General features: G+C 40.8%; 1 long non-coding RNA gene across 1 annotated transcript; it reads right to left on the reverse strand.

Annotated features, from left to right (window-relative positions):
• Nucleotides 1–1,927: 1,927 nt before the first annotated feature.
• LOC122450849 lies at nucleotides 1,928–16,716 on the reverse strand. Its single transcript, XR_006272242.1, has 3 exons — nucleotides 16,706–16,716; nucleotides 15,544–15,546; nucleotides 1,928–2,062 (listed from the first exon to the last, which is right to left on the reverse strand). It is a non-coding gene; the product is annotated as an uncharacterized LOC122450849 (long non-coding RNA).
• Nucleotides 16,717–17,276: the final 560 nt, after the last annotated feature.

A 17,276-nucleotide genomic window follows, 5' to 3' on the forward strand; every position in this document is an offset into this window, starting at 1 on the left:
CCAAGTGTATGGGTGTTGATGACTGTCCAACATGCTCAGTGTTTAATGTGTGGGAAGGGAGTTTGCCTGGCAGGACCATGAAGTACAAGCACCTTCTTCTACCAGAGAATGCAGGGACAGGAGCTGTTACCAAGTCTAAACTCTGAGTTCTTGCTGCACGACAGGCCAATAAATCCAGAGACAAATTGTTATGGCAAGGAATGGCAACTTTATTTGGAAGGTCAGCAGCTGAGAAGATGGTGGACTAGTGGCCCTGAAAACCACCTTATCTGAGTTATAATTCAGGCTTCTTTTATACTCAAAGGGGAGGGGATGTGGATGGTTGTCACAAACTCCTTGGTGCAGGAATCCTTTGTTCTTGTAGCTATCCAGCAGGCTTGGTCACAAAGTCCCTATAAACCTCTGACAAGACAACTGTTATTTTCTGTTCTACAACTTTTTATCTCTATGCGAATGGAAGAGTGTTATACCTTTAAGGTAAGAGTCTTGAGAATGGACTCTCATGTATATTTCAGGCTGTAGGCATCACTCTTACAGGTGCATAGCCAGCATGACTAAACACAGGCAAAAAGCACAAAGGTTGGAGCTAAAGAAATAGATCCAGCATGGAGTCAGCTCTGCTCTTTGTTACAGAAGGACTAGACCAGAGTTGGCCAGAAGAAGGAGTATGGACTGGTATGTACTGGTATATGTACTGCTGGGAGTACATATAACAAGTATCTGAGGAGTTAGGTAAACATACAGTGTATTACTGTGTAGGTCTGGGATGGGGATCCAGCGTGCTTGTTTGAAAAGGCACAGAAATGAACTATCAAGGAAATTAAAGCTCATTCTGGGGTAGTAGCATTTGTGATGCATCTGGGAGCCAGTGTCAGATTTGGGAAGCAAAGGCAGTGATTTAAAATCCAAGACATGAAGGAGAACTTTTTGTTTTTAAGACAATGATGAATTTATTAATGAGTCTACCAGTTTGAAAGCAGAGGACTGGTTAAGATATAAGGAAGAAGCTGAATTATTAGTATGTGGGTTTTACAAAAATGCAGTGGTTAGCAATGGACAATTTATGACTAGTGTGTCTCAAAAATGTAGACAAGATCTTTAGGAACACCTATCATGAGTGATGGGATCCCAACCTCTCAAAGGATTCAGAAGCTAATGCCTTAATTTTGGGAGGAAAGAAATGGGAAGAGTAAATAAGAAAACTTACAATCAATATTTAACAGGAGAAGGGACAAAATATATTAGGAGACAATTTACAGAAAAAAAAAAACACCAATGGCAAAAAATCTTAAGAAAAGTTGTCCAATATTTTTGATAATAACAAAAATACGATAAATAAGAAAGATAACCTTTAAAACTATTAAGTTGGCCAACATTTTAACGGTGGTAAAGTTTACTTTACTTTCCTATGGATACTGTAACAAATTATCACGAATTGGGTGACTTAAACCAACATAAATTTATTCTACAATTCTAGAAGCCAGAGCCTGAAATCAGTCTCACTGGGCTAAAGTCAAGGTACTCACTGAGCTGGTTCCTCCTAGAGGACAATTTGTTTCTAGCCTTTTCCGGCTTCTGGAGGCCATCTGCATCTCTTGGTCCATGACTGTTTCCTTGCATCACGCCTGTGTCTTGCTTCCACCAGGGTGTCAAATTCTTCTAAATTAAATCACTCTTATAGAGACATTTTTGGGTGCACATTCAGGTTATCTAGGACAGATTCCTTAAGATCCTCATGTTAGTCACATCTGCAAAATCCATCTTGCCATATCCGTGGATATTCTGAACTCCAAGTCCTGTGTGTGTGTGTGTGTGTGTGTGTGTGTGTGTGTATGTGGGGTTTCCCCACACATCACCAACAAGCAGTTATTGTGCACCAGCCGCAGCACGTGCAGCATGGCTCAGTCTCAGCTGTGTCCGGCTCTTTGTCACCCCGTGGACTGTAACCACCAGGCTCCTCTGTCCATGAAATTTCCCAGGCAGGAATACTGGAGTAGGTTTGCCATTTCCCTCTCCAGGGGATCTTTCCTACCCATGGATCGAAACCATGTCCCTGGTGTCTCTTGCATTAGCAGTTTCTTTACCACGAGCTCCACCGGGGAGGCCCTTAGAATCTTATCATGTGCTTGGGTAGATGTGTTCCCAACGTTTGAATGAAGCTCCTCCCCTAAGTGGTAGGAAATGGATTTTTTAATATCTAAAGATCCAAACCACCATCCTTCTTTTTGGTGGTGGACACACTGTAGTGTATATAAGAGTTGAAACATAACATTGTACACATGAAAATTATATAATGTTACAAACCAGTGTTACCTCAATAAACTTTTAAAAAAAGAATATGGTCAAATTGTAGCAATATAATTAAATAAAAAATCCATTTCCTGCCACTTACCTGAGGGAGCTTCATTCAAATGTTGGGAACACATGTGCTTAAGCATAAGACAAGATTCTAAATGCACTGCCTTCCTCACTCTATACAATGTGGTGCAAATACAGGTAAACACTGTGAAGAAGTTTTCTTTCTCTTGGGTCACCCGGCTGGCCTAAAGCTGGGATATGGTCTTTGTGTGGGCAATTGCTCACCGCATCCTCATCCCAGGAATGAGGCCGTTCTATAACATGAAGTCACCACAACTCAACTTTTCTCCTCTACCCTCGAAGCTGTTAAGAACACAGCTCAGTTATTCAGTCACTTTTTCTGGAATTAGCTACTTTCCTGGGTTGGGAAGATGCCCTGGAGAAGGAAATGGCAACCCACTCCAGTACTCTTGCCTGGAAAAGCCCATGGACAAAGGAGCCTGGTAGGCTGCAGTCCCATGGGGTCACAAAGACTCAGACATGAGTGAGCAACTTCCCTTCACTTTAAGGGTAGAATGTTCCAAACTTTCTTCTCTGAGTTTCTGTCCTGTCCTGGATCTTGACTCAGTGATTCTTCACTAATAACATATTTTAAACATTTATCATATCCTGATCACTTTTATATCATCACCAGATGGTCATTTGTGTGACTAGACTCCAAGAGTTTTTAAAGCCTAGACTAAAAAAAGTACTATTACATTTTTATGAGCTTGTTTTGTTAGAATATGGGGATAGACCACACACTTGGGACTGGCAGAAGTGTGGTTTCTTCTGAGAATGATAGCCACTTTAGTTTTCAATCATTCTTGGAAGAAATCAGGATAATGTACAAGAGATGGGTCTTAGGCTGAAGTGAGGAGTCACTTTGCTCTGATAAATAGAGTGTTGTTAGTCATGTTGGTGAAATCAGTAAGCTGCTCTGAGTCATGGAAAGTAGGTCAACATTGAGGAAGCTAGTCACCTGGTAAGGAAAATAGGATAGATCTGGGCTTCTGCAGAAGTTGTAAGCTAGTTCTTATATTTTCTTGCTTTCTTTATATCTTTAGCAACATATCATTAAATGCAACAGTCTAGCATCAATTGTCCCATGGGGAATTTTGGATGCATCCATCATTGAAAGGACTGATGCTGAAGCTGAAGCTCCAATACTTCGGACACCTGATGCAAAGAGCTGACTCATCGGAAAAGACCCTGGTGCTGGGAAAGATTGAAGGCGGGAGGAGAAGGAGATGACAGAGGATGAGCTGTTTGGATGGCATCACCGACTCGATGGACATGGGTTTGGGTGGACTCCGGGAGTTGGTGATGGACAGGGAGGCCTGGCGTGCTGCAGTCCACGGGGTTGCAAAGAGTTGGACACGACTTAGTGACTGAACAACAATAACATTACATTATGGTAGAAAGAAAGGAAGGAAGGAATGAAAGAAGGAAGGAAAGAAGGAAGGAAGAAATGTCTTGTCTACTGTAAATAATTCTGCTATGAATATTGGGGTGCATATATCTTTTTGTTTTCTTTGAGAAATGCAAGTGGAATTGCTGGATGATATAATAGCTCTATTTTTAGTTTTTTGAGAGACCGCCATAATATATTTCACAGTGGCTGTATCAATTTAAATTCCCACTAACATTGCACAAGGATTCCCTTTTCATCACACTCTCACCAACAATAGTTATTTCTTGTTTTTTTGATGATAGCCATTCTGACAGGTGTGAAATGATATTTCATTTGATTTGCATTTCCCTGATGGTTAGTGATGCTGAGTATCTTTTCGCGTGCCTGCTGGCCATCTTTGAAAAATTGTCTATTTCAGACTTTTTCTCATTTTAAATTGATTGCTTGTGTCATTGATATTGAGTTGAATGGGCTCTTTATCTATTTTGGATATTAACCCTTATCAGGTAAGTCACATGGAAATAGCTTCTTTCATTTAGTAGGTTACCTTTTCCTATAGTTGATGATATCCTTTGTTGTGCGAAAGCTTTTTTGTTTGATTAGGTCCTATTTGGTTTTTTGTTTTGTTTTTACTTTTGTTTCCCTTACCTGAGGAGACAGATCCAAAAACATATAACTCAAACCAATGTCAAAGAGTATACCATCCATGTTTTGCCCTAGGAGTTTTCCTGTTTCATGTGTGACAGTCGTCTTTAGTCCATTTTGAGTTTTGTTTTTGTAGATGATATGAGAAAATGGTCTAGTTTTATTCTGTTACGTGTAGCTATTCAGTTTTCATAACACCACTTACTGAAGAGACTTTCCCATTGAATATTCTCATCTCCTTTTTTTGTAGCTTAATTAACCATGAGTGAGTGGGTTTGCCTCTTGGTTCTTTATTCCATTTCATTCCTTTGGTTTGTGACAAGTCAGACATAGGAAAGGGGATGTGAACTCAAGCAGTGTGCATTTTCCCGCTGGCCACCTCACAGAGAAGTGAAAGGTTTACGGGGGTTGAGAGTGTTCATGATACGAGGCCACTGAACGGGTGCGGGGAGTCCAGGGGACCTTGGGGTGCAGAGGAGGAGTGACAGGAAGGGGGGTGGGTTGAAGGGGAGCATGGGAGAGGCTGAGGGAGAGGTCATGGGGGACATCGGCGTCAGGTCTGGGAAATCTGGAGGGGCACGTGTGACGAGTCTGTTGCAATCTGGGGTTTTAGGATGTGAAGGCTTGAATGTGATGGACCTCAGAGCCCTTTCCAAGTTTATGACAGAAGAGACCAGAGCTGTAGGATGGTGTTATGATTTAGGGACCCACTGAGGGGCCAGATCCCCTGATCCGACAATGGATGCTGCAGCCAAACAGTATCACCATAGAAGATTCGCTACTCTTTTTGAGAGTTTGGAGGTCAAGCTTGGTCCCATTTTTCAGACCACATCCCAGGACTTCCTGGGTGGTCCAGTAGCTAAGACTCCCTGCTCCTGGTGTAGGGATCTGGTTTCCATCCCTGGTCAGGGAACTAGATGCCATGTGCTGCAACTAAGACCAGGCACAGTCAAAATATATTAATAAGTAAAACATTAAAAAAAATTACATCCAAAAGGTGGGTCAGCAGGGATAGAGTGTTAGACCCATATTGGATCTTAACCAGGTATGGGCGCTTGCTCAGTCACTCAGTCGCGTATGACTCTTTGCGACCCCATGGACTGCAGCCTGCCTGGCTTCTCTGTCCACGGGATTCTCCAGGCAAGAATACTGGAGTGGGTTGCCACTTCCTCCTCCAGGGGATCTTCCTGACCCAGGGATTGAACCTGTGTCTCCTGCCTCACCTGCATTGGCAGGAGGATTCTTCACCGCTGAGCCACCTGGGAAGCCATAGCCAAGCATAGCCTCTACCCAAAAGGCATCCCTAGAAGGAGATGGGCCTCACTGTGTCCACAAGGGAGCTGAGGCTGTGATCTAGACTGGGGCTTCCTCCAAGAATAGAGGACCTCTCCAGGCACACACTGTCTGACAGAGGGCCTCTTGATCTCTGGCTGATCGGCATCCTATCTTGGGTGATCAGCTCAAGGGGAGTGGAAGGAGATCTCGGGCTAGCCAAGAGGAGAAATTCACCAGTTTTGTAGTGATTCATGTGAAGCACCTGGAGATGTTGGCAGATCGGGATGGATGGTCCTCAAGAGAAGGTGGAAAGAGAAAGGGTATCTCACAGCATGTCTAGATTCTCCCTGGCTGAGCCGCTGACTGCACAAGGAAGGTGTTGGGGGTGAGAGGTCCTAAAGCCAGGGCGGGAGAACATGGGCATTCCACTGGGAAGGGACAGTCAGTAGGTGTGGGACCCGCTTGCAGGTCCTTATTAAACCTAAGGATTAATATCAGGTTTCCCGCATTGCAGGCGGATTCTTTACCAGCTTGTTGCTTATCTATTTTATATGTTACAGTTTGTTAATCGCATATCCCTAAGTTGTCCTTCCCCCTCCCCTCTCCCCTTTGGTAATGACAAGTTTATTTTCTATATCTGTGAGTCTGTTTCTGTTTAGCGTATATGTTCACTTGTATTGTTTTTTTAGATTCCACACATGACTGATATCACATGGTGTTTGCCTTTCTCTGACATTTCACTAAGCACATTTTTAAGTCTATCCAACTGCTATGAATAGCAGTATTTCATTCTTTTTAGACTTCATATTATTCCATTGTGTCTCTGTCTGTTTTCTATCTATTTATCTATCATCTCTTCTTAAAACAACTGTCTGTGGGCACTTGGGTTGTTTTTATGTCTTGACTATTGTAAATAGTGCTTCTATGAACATTGACGTGCATGCAGGTTTTTCAAGTTGCAGCTTTCATTTTCTCTGTGTACATACTCAGGAGTGAAATTGCTGGATCATATGCTAATTCCATTTTTAGTTTTAGAAGAAACCTCCATACTCTTTTCCATAGTAATGCACCAATTTATATTCCCACCAAAACTGTACAATTGTTCCCTTTTCTCCACATCCTCTCTAATATTTGCTATTTTCTTAGACTTTTTGATGACGGCCATTCTGATAGGACTTAGTTGATACCTCATTATGGTTTTTATTTGTATTTCTTTAATAATGAGCAACTCTGAGCATCATTTGAGGTACTTATTAATTATCTATATGTCACCTTTGGAAACCTACATGGATCACAGCCCTGTCGTGGGGCCTGGGTAACTCAATGAAGCTATGAGCCATGCCTTGCAGGGCCACCCAAGATGGATAGGTCATACTGGAGACTTCTTACAGAATGTGGTCTACTGGAGGAGGGGATGGCTGGAAAGGGTCAGTTTTCATTCCAATCCCAAAGAAGGGCAATGTCAAAGAATGTTCAAACTGCAGGGCAATTGTGCTCATTTCACATGCTAGTAAGGTGATGCTCAAAATCCTTCAAGCTGGGCTTCAGCAGTTTGTGAACTGAGAATTACCAGATGTACACAAGCTGGGTTTAGAAAAGGCAGAGGAACTAGAGACAAAATTGCCAACATTCATTGGATTTCAGAGAAAGCAAAGAAAGTCCAGAAAAACTTCTGCTTCATTGATTGTGCTAAAGCCTTTGGGTGGATCACAACAGGCTGTGCAAAGTTCTGAAAGAGACGAGAATGCCAGACCCCCTTATCTGTCTCCTGAGGAACCTGTATGCGGCCAAGAAGCAGCAGCTAGGACCTTACATGGAACAACGGACTGGTTCAAAATCGGGACAGCAGTATGACAAGGCTGTATATTGTCGCCCTGCTTATTTAACTAATGTGGAGGGTACACCATGCGAAATGCCGGGCTGGATGAATCTAAGCTGGAATCAACATCGCCAGGAGACGTCAGCCTCAGATACGCAGATGATGTTACTCTAAGGGCAGAAAGTGAAGAGGAGCTAAAGAGCCTCTTGATGAGGGTGAAAGGAGAGTGAAAAAGCTGGCTTAAAACTCAAGGACCAAAAAGCAAAGATCATGGCTCCTGGTCCCACTCATCATCTCTTACCAAATAGAAAGGAAAAAAGTAGAAGCAGTGACAGATTTTATTTTCCTGGGCCTCAAAATCCTGTGGACGTTGACTACAGGCATGAAATTAAAAGATGCTTGCTCCTTGGAAAGAAAGCTATGACAAACCTAGACAGTGTATTAAAAAGCGAAGACATCACTTTGCTGACAATGTCTGTATAGTCAAAGCTATGGTTTTTCCAGTAGTCATGCATAGATGTGAGTGTCATATATATCAACATGTGTGTGTATTTTTTAAGCCATTAGTCATTTAAGTTTGAACACCTTCTAAAAGCTCTGCAGTTTATACTCCCCTGACATGTTTTATATTTCTGATTAAATATTTTAGACCTTTTCCTTTATTCTTTAACTGCTTATAGTTAAAAAAGAAAGTTGATTATAGTTGATTTTATGACCTTTGTCTGTTAACTTTCATAATAGCTTTTTAAGAGTTTGAGTCACTGCCTTTACTATATATGTACCTTTACAGTAAGTTTTAAAAATATATTTCCTTATTTCTTGTTATGGATTTTTCTTTTTCACTTAAATATTGCCCTTTAATATATTTTGCAAGGCTAGTTTATTGCTAATAAACTTTTTTAAGTCTCTGCTTATCTGAGAAACTCTTGATCTATCCTTTTCCTGAATGATAATTTTGCAGCCTGATGTATCCATGCTTGGAGGATTTTTGGCTCTCAGCACTTTACATAGTGTCATTTCATTTTATTCTGGCATGCAAAGTTTCTGCTAAAAAATCAGGTACTAGCCTTATGGGAGTTCCCTTGTATATGATTCTTGGCTTTTATCTTGCTTCCTTTAACAGTCTCTCTTTAACTTCTGTCAGTTTCATTACGATATATCTTGGTGTGGATCACTTTAGGTTCCTCCTGTTTGGGGCTCTCTTCGCTTCTTGGATTTGGATTCTGTTTCCTTCCCCAAGTTGGGGAATTTTTCAGTCATTATTTTGTCAAATATATTTTCTATTCTTTTCTCGTTCCCATCTCTTTCTGGGACCCCTGTAATATTAATGTTACTGCACTTGATGTTGTTTCAGGTGTCTCTTGAGGTATCTTTGTTTTTTACATCCTTTTCTTTTTGCTGCTTTGGCTTATTTTCACTATTCTTGCTTTCAGGTCACTTACGCACGCTCCTCTGTCACCCGGTCTGCTCTTGACTTCCTGTGGGGTACTTTTCATTTCAGTTGTTGCGTTCTTCAGCTCTAGACTTTTTCATATTGTCTAATTCTTTGTTGAAGTTCTCACTGTTTTCTCCTATTCTTTCCCTGAGTTTGGTGTGCATTTTCATGATCATTGCTTTGAGTTCTTTATCTAATAAATTACTTATCTTCATTTCATTAGAATTGTTTTTCTGAAATTTTTATCTTGTTTTTTCATTTGGAACATATTCCTCTGTTTTCTTATTTTGTTTGATTGTCTGTGTTGGTCTCTATGAGTTAGTGAAATGATTACCTGTCCCTGTCTTAAAGGTATGTTTTTTTAAAATTTATCTATTTTTTTATTAAAGGATAATTGCTTTACAGAATTTTGCTGTTTTCTGTCAAACCTCAACATGAATCAGCCAAAGGTGTACATATATATCCCCTCCCTTTTGAAACACTGAAGCAACCTAGATGTCCTTCAACAGATGAATGGATAAAGAAGTTGTGGTACATATACACAATGGAATATTACTCAGCCATAAAAAGGAACACATTAGGGTCAATTCTCATGAGGTGGATGAACCTAGAACCTGTTATACAGAGCAAAGTGAGTCAGAAAAAGAAAGATAAATATCATATTCTAACACATATATACAGAATCTAGAAAAGTGGTACCTAATTATTTACAGGGCAACAGTGGAGAAACGGACATAGAGAGAATAGACTCATGGACGTGGGGAGAGGGGAGGAGAGGGTGAGAGGTCTGCAGAGAGTGACGTGGAAACTCACATCACCGGATATAAAATAGAGAGCCAATGGGAATTTGCTGAATGACTCCGGGAACTCAAGCAGGGGCTCTGCGTCCACCCCGAGGGGTGGGGAAGGGAGAGGGATGGGGAAGGTATGTCTTTATGTGGAGCGCCCCTATGCAGACTGTCTCAGATGGATTTGATGGGAAGCCAAAAGAGTTCTGCTTTGGAGCCAAACTGGTCATGAACCAAGGTTTTTCCTGGGCGGGCCAAGCCCGCCGCTTCGGTGGAGCTGTGCAGGGCCAGGGTCTGTCCTGGACGGGACGGAGGTCACCGCCTTGGCTGCAGAGGCAGAGGCCGGAGCAGAGCGCGATGGAGCTGAGGATGCGCGAGAGTGGTCCTGGAGGGCTGGCTAAAGCAGCGGGCTCTGCTCGACGTGCCGCCTCCGTGCGGGACGCGGAGCGAGGGAGTTTAAGCGCGGAGCCTGGGTTTCTTACAGCCCTGTGACTCACCCGACTGAGCCCTTTAAGGGGATTTGTCCAACACGGGAAAAGCTCACGTCCTGTGGAAAAGCTCCGAGTTTCTGATTTCCCCTTCTACCTTTGGGTTGCTCATCAGAGCTGCGGGTCCTGACTAGACTGCATTTCTGCTCCTTCTAAGCATCTCGATGTGATTTCCCCTTTATCTCCCTCGTTTAGAAGAGCTACTCTGCTTGCCTTTAGGTTGTTTCCAGAGAGTTCCTCTCTCTGTTGTACTTTTGGTGTGTCTGTGTGAAGAGGTGAGCTCACCGTTTTCCTACTCTGTCATCTGAATCTCCTCTCTTCAATTGTTTATACAGTCTTATTTCTTCTTCATCCCCATAAGAAAAGTTAAAAAAAAAAAAAAAAAAGCACAAATCCAGGGGACCTCAGTGGGTGGAGCTGTGTATATCCCAAGGGACATTTGGCAATGTCTGAAGAATTCTCAGTTGTCACCGTTGCTGAGGGGGAGTGGGACGATTGCCATTAGAATCTAGGGAGTAGAAGTCAAAAACGCTGTTAATATCTTACAATGCACAGGGCGGCCCCATACAACCCAGAGTAAACTGTTCCAAAATGTCAGTGTTACTGCTGTTGGGAAACGCTAAACTGTAATCCAAGAGAGATTTGGATGTCAATTTCACCTCCAGACTACTTACATAGTTCACTTTGTTTATTGAAAAAAACCTAAAACTTGAGAGAATAAGTGATTTCAGAAGCTAAAATTTAGAAAACCAGACTCAGAAGACATTTTCAGCATCTTGGTAAACCAGAGGCACTCAGAATTTTGAAGTGTCATTTTCCCTGTAATGCTTGGCTGACTGTTTCCAAGCTGGTTTACCAGGACTCCATTCACTTGCTCAGTATGAAAGCAGCAGTTTAGGTCAGCTGGTTCTTTTTCTGAAGCCAATTCCTTAGGGGAAGGGGAGGATCCAATCATATCAATTGTCAGATAGCTGGAGCCATATCTAACTTTTCAGCAGTGATAGCCCATCATCTTCTGAGTGATACTCAAATATCAAGCATGTTCTAGTGAGCTTGGATAGCATTTTTTTTTTTTAATCTTCCAAATGATTTCAGGGATAAAGTATGAGAACAGTGGTCATGTTGGGAAACTGAGTGCCTTTTTGGGCTGTGTTTCTCAGGGCGTGTGTTGGAGGAGGCTGTGCTGTGGGGACACGGCCACACTTCCCAGTCCACACGCATTTCGCCATCCTCTCCGTCACCACATACGGTCACCTTGAGAGCAGGGCTTACATTGTGAATGTCCAGTTTATCAACAAGAATGCAAAGTAAGAACATTATTTTGTACAGGACAAGTCATACTTTATAGTATCGTAAGAGTTTTTAAAACCTTTATATTTTGGGAATGCAAATCAGCTACCATTTCCTTTTAACACAAGAAACTAACTCTTTTAGAAAAGTTGGCCAATTTCCTTTGTATGGCTCAAGCAGAGTACATTCTTGTCTTAGAAGGCTCTAATGACCTAATTTGATAAATTGAAGAGATAGCAAGATTCTCATCTAAGGTACTTTATTTATGCTAATAAAGGATTTCTATTTTACATTTCATCTAAAATTTAAAGGCTTTTTTCCTCACTTGTGTTTTGATAGAACAATGTCATTTATTCCAGATTTCTTACTTATGAAAATGGCTATATTGTAGATTACTATTCTTGGAATTGGAAATACAGATAGGCATGTCATAAAAATAGCAAAGCATTTATTTCAGAAAATATGCTGAATACAGTAATTGGCCACTAAAAAGATAAAGTTACAATTAGGGCTTTTTCCAAGAAATGAGAACCTGAGGATTTTATAATGAGATCATTTCTTCTAATATCTGGCAGGCTTCATTTTCACAAATTCTATTTTAATATACATATGGGTTATTTCATTCTAGGTTATTTTATTTCTACTACCTAGGGGACTATAGTTTTCTTTCATCTATGAAAGAGACTGTATAATATCCTGATAAATTTAGTATACTCTTTATATTATGGTGTTAGCCATGCAGAAAAAGACATAAATATCTTCTCTCTAAAAGGAGACATTGCATTATAATTAGATCATTAACTGTGGTGAGTTGGTCATATTTACAGGAGAAAAAAAAAGTCTATTTTTTTCTTTTTTTGTCATGCACTCTTGGTTTATATCTAGACAAAAGAAATTGAACTTTGTAGCATTTTTCTGACCATCTTGGTGAGAAATTTAGTTCTCCTCAGTTTTCTTGTTTTCTTGTACTCCTATTTAATTCCAGTTAATAAATATTAAATAGTTGTCTGTGTGTCACTGTAATGGGAGGCCATGTTCTTTATTCATGGTGCATTTTCCAACATGAGTTACCTCATATTTGAGAGCAGAGCTGATGTAGAAGGCATTCATGTACTGTTTTTTCCCTTAGCATTATTTTCTTTTTCTATAAAAGTACATTTTATAGTGATAAGATACAACTGGTAAAAGCAACTTGAAGGATAAAACCATGCTCTAGATCCTTAACAAAATATTTACATTCAGGTTCAGCTTGCCTGGTGTTCTGCAGTCCATGGGGTTGCAAAGAGCCAGACAGGACTGAGCGACTGAACTGAACTGAACTCAGCTCCTTCAGAATACCATGATTCTGGAGGGCAGAGCATCCTTATTGCGTTTTCCTCAATATGCCATTATTTCTTTAAATGAGGGAAACCTGTCCTTTTAAGTTTGAAATGTCCTGGCTTGACTGTTAACAGACTCTACGTTTGGCAGATGATACACAAAACGGCTTGGTTTACGTGTTAATGAGAAATTACGACTTGTCAAGTGGTTTCTAGCTCAACTGTAATGCACCTGTGTGCATTTATTTTGTAACTGAAATACGTTTTAAAAGATTAGCTTTTTTTTTTTTTTCATATTGAGCTCCATGAGCTGTTTGTATACTTTGGAGATTAATTATAGTCCATCACTTCATTTGCAAATGTTTTCTCCCATGCTGAGGATCATCTTTTCGTGTTGTTCATGGTTTCCTTTGTTGTGCAAAAACTTTTACATTTGATTAGTTCCCATTTATTATTATTTTTTTAACTTCTTATTTTGCATTGGAGTATAGCCAATTAGCAGTTTTGTAATGGCTTCAGGTGAACAGTGAAGGGACTCGGCCCTGCATAAGCTTGTGTCCACACTCCCCCAAACCCCCTCCCATCCAGGCTGCACATAGCACTGGGCAGTCCCACATGTGGTACAGTAGCTCCTTGTTGGTCATCCATCTCAAACATAGAGCATACACGTCCACCCCAAACTCCCTGACCGTCCCTTCCCCCTGCCCTTCCCCCTGGAAACCGTAAGTTTGTTCCCTGAGTCTGTGAGTCTGTTTCTGTCTTGTAAGTAAGTTCATTTGTTTCATTGCTTTCCATATTCCACATATAAGGGATAAGGAGTCATACAACATATCTGCTTCTCTGTCTGACTTCTCTCAGTATGACACTCTCTGGGTTCATCCATGTTGCTGAAAAAGACATTATTTCATTCTTTTTAATGGCTGAGTGATATCCCATTGTATACATGTACCACATCTTCTTTGTCCATCCCTCTGTCGATGGACCTTTAGGTTGCTTCCAAGTCTTGGCTATTGTAAATAGAGCTGCAATGAACACTGGGTGCATGCATCTTTTTGGATCGTGTTTTTTCAGGGTATATGCCCAGGAGTGGGATTGCGGGGTCACATGGTGTCTCTATTTTTAATTTTTTAAGGAGTGCCCGTACTGTTCCCTGTAGTAGACGTACCAGTTTTTACATTCCACCAAGAGTGTGTGGGTGAGACGTGGGTTCCCTTCTCTCCATAGAGTCAATTCCCAGGCAGGTTGATAAGAGGTCCGGGGTCCCTGAGGGGGAGAAAGGGGTCTGGGGCTCTCAAGGAGGCGATACAGGTCTGTAATTCTCAAGGAGGAGGAAAGGACAAGCGGCTTTTTTCTACATTCCTTCATAAGGATTATATAACAACAATGTATCCTGCTTGAGGAGAGTTTCTCTTTCTTGAAAAATCTTCTGACTAGTCATGTCATCTTAAAATGTATATTATGGGAGTGATCTGGTAAAATCTTTGCAACACTGAGACATTCCTTTGATTTATTGTAATAATTAATTAAAAAAAGAATATAGCTCCCTTGCTTAGACTGGTAAGTGGGGCACTCTCCGCCCCCTTCTGATGTCTGTGTCAGAACCTGTCTTTGTCCTCTTCCACTTTAACAAACTCTGCCACACAAAAGCTCTTGAGTGGTCAAGCCTGGTCCCTGGTCCCGAAGCTAAATCTTCTTCTTTGGAGATCATGAATCTGACATTGTTCACTGTAAGCTATCAATATGTCATTTAGGCTTTTAAAAATACTTTTTCTATGGAAAAAATGACCCTCAAAACTTACTTTAAAACCACAGATATTTTTATCTCATGGAGTTTCTGAGGGTCAGTAGTCCATAGGTGGCTTTGCTGGGTGATTCAAACTTGGGGTCTGTCATGAAGTTGCAGTTAAGCATTTGGCTGGCGTGGTGATTGTCAGATCACTGAACTGGAACTGGATGATACTTTCCTAAGATGACCCTCTTACATTGCTTAGAGGTAAGAGAGTCTTCTAAAGGACTCTTTAGATGTCCTTTAGGAGGGACATCTGTCCAAAGGAAGGATGCCCTACTTCCTAGCTGGTGACTGGCCGTGGGTCTCAGTTTTTCATCATATGGGATTTACTTCAGTGTCCTTTGATATCTCCCCTGTGATCAAAGATAGAAAGATGTAGATACAATAACTTTTATGATCTAGACCTTGGAATCACATACCACTTATTCTGCTCTTTTTTTAAAATTTATTGGAGGCAAGTAATTGTGTCCAGCCCATACTAAAGTGAGGGGAATTAGGCTGTACCTCTTGAAAGGGGCAAATCGAAGAATTTGTAGGCTCCTATTTAAAAAAACCTATTAAAACCCTTATCACAAAACAGTCTTCTCATATGCAAAATCCACTTTTTTTTCCCTCCCAGTACCCTTTACTGTCTTATGCCACTATAATATCACCTTGAAGTTCAAGATCTTGTCACTGAAATCAGATCCAGGTGCACTTGAGACGCCATGGGTATAGTTCTTTTAGTCCAGCTCCTTAAGTACAGTTTCTCTAAATCTGAAAGCCTGTAACTAAAGAGATAAGTATGTTCCTTTTTACATGTCAGTCACCTGGTGATGGAACAAGCATTAAAATAAGATTTCAGAAATTTCTGTATGAAAGAGAAACATTCTGAAAGTTCATCTGGGCCAGGGTTGGAAATTCTTGGATGAGGACTCAGTTCTATCTACTCCTCTTCGTTGAACCCTCTGGACTGTTGGTTCTACTCTGCGAGTCATTCTCTTCCCAGGAATGGTAACTCATCTTTACTGCTTCATAGTTTTTCAAGCATTTCAATGCCAAAATTTGTGGGTATAAAGACTGCGTTCATCAAGTGTCATTTATGTCCTTTTTCTTCCAAGCTGGAAGTGCTTCTGAAAACATAATTCTATTAAGAACTCTGTGGGTTTCCTGTGAATCTTAGTAAGGATTCACTCCTTTAGATAAAGGCCATCCCCACAAATCACATGCACATAAATCTCTTTGGGATAAGCCCCTTCTCTATTTTAAGCTTCTCCTGAGATAGCTGAGAGATGGAACCCTTAAGCTTCTTAGAAATACTGTTGTTGGGAGACACGCCTCAGTCAAACATACCCTATTGTTCTTTGGCCTAGGCACAGCTTAGAGCTCCAACTTAGAGCTCTTGGCAGCCTTAAGGAATAATTTTAATAAAGATTGAAGCCATGTTCTTTGCTTCATCACAGACCAAGTTTTTTTGGCAGTGCTCTGAATCGCATCTTTATTTGGAAGCCATTTCTTACTTTTAGCATCATTTGCAGTCTAGTGAGGCTGGGAATCTTCAAGCCAGCAAGTCCTGGTTCCTTTTGATTTAACAGTATTTTTTTTCTCATCTCTATACTCTTACACTTTATTATAAGCTTCAAGGATACATGCAAAAGAATGAAATTAGAACACTTTCTAATGCCATACACGAAGATAAAATCAAAATGGATTAAAGACCTAAATGTAAGACCAGAAACTATAAAACTCTGAGAGGAAAACATAGGCAGAACACTAAACGACATAAATCAAAGCAAGATCTTCTATGATCCACCTCCTAGAGTAATGGAAATAAAAACAAAAATAAACAAGTGGGACCTAATTAAACTTAAAAGCTTTTGCACAGCAAAGGGAACTACAAACAAGAGGAAAAGACAATCCTGAATGGGAGAAATAATAACAAAGGAAACAACTGACAAAGAATTAATTTCCTAAGTATACAAGCAGCTCATACAACTCAATATCAGAAATCAAACAACCCAATCAAAAAGTGGGAAAAAGACCTAAACAGACATTTCTCCAAAGAAGACATACAGATGGCTAACAAACACATGAAAAGAGCTCAACATCGCTCATTATTAGAGAAACGCAAATGAAAGCTACAATGAGATATCACCTCACACTGGTCAGAATGGCCATCATCAAAAAGTCTGCAAACAATAAATGCTGGAGAGGGTGTGGAGAAAAGGGAACACTCTTGCATTGCTGGTGGGAATGTAAATTGATACAGCTGCTATGGAAGACAGTATGGTGATTCCTTAAAAAAGCTTGGAATAAACCCACCATATGACCCAGCAATTCTTCTACTAGTCATACACCCTGAAGAAACCAAAACTGAGAAAGATACATGTACCTCAATGTTCATCACAGCACTGTCTACAATAGCTAGAACATGGAAGCAACCTAGCTGTCCATTGACAGATTCATGGATAAAGAAGCTGTGGTACATATACACAATGGAATATTATTCAGTCATAAAAAGGAATGCATTTGAGTCAGTCCTAATGAGGTGGATGAACCTAGAGCCTACTAACAGTGGAGAAACAGACATAGAGCTCAGACCCAAGGACACGGGGGCGGGGAGGTGGAGAGGGTGAGGTGTTTGCAGGGAGTAACAGGGAAACTCACATACCACATGTAAGATAGATAGCCAATGGGA

This window comes from Cervus canadensis, chromosome 12 (assembly GCF_019320065.1).
Source record: "Cervus canadensis isolate Bull #8, Minnesota chromosome 12, ASM1932006v1, whole genome shotgun sequence".
In the NCBI taxonomy this organism is placed as follows: Eukaryota; Metazoa; Chordata; class Mammalia; order Artiodactyla; family Cervidae; genus Cervus; species Cervus canadensis.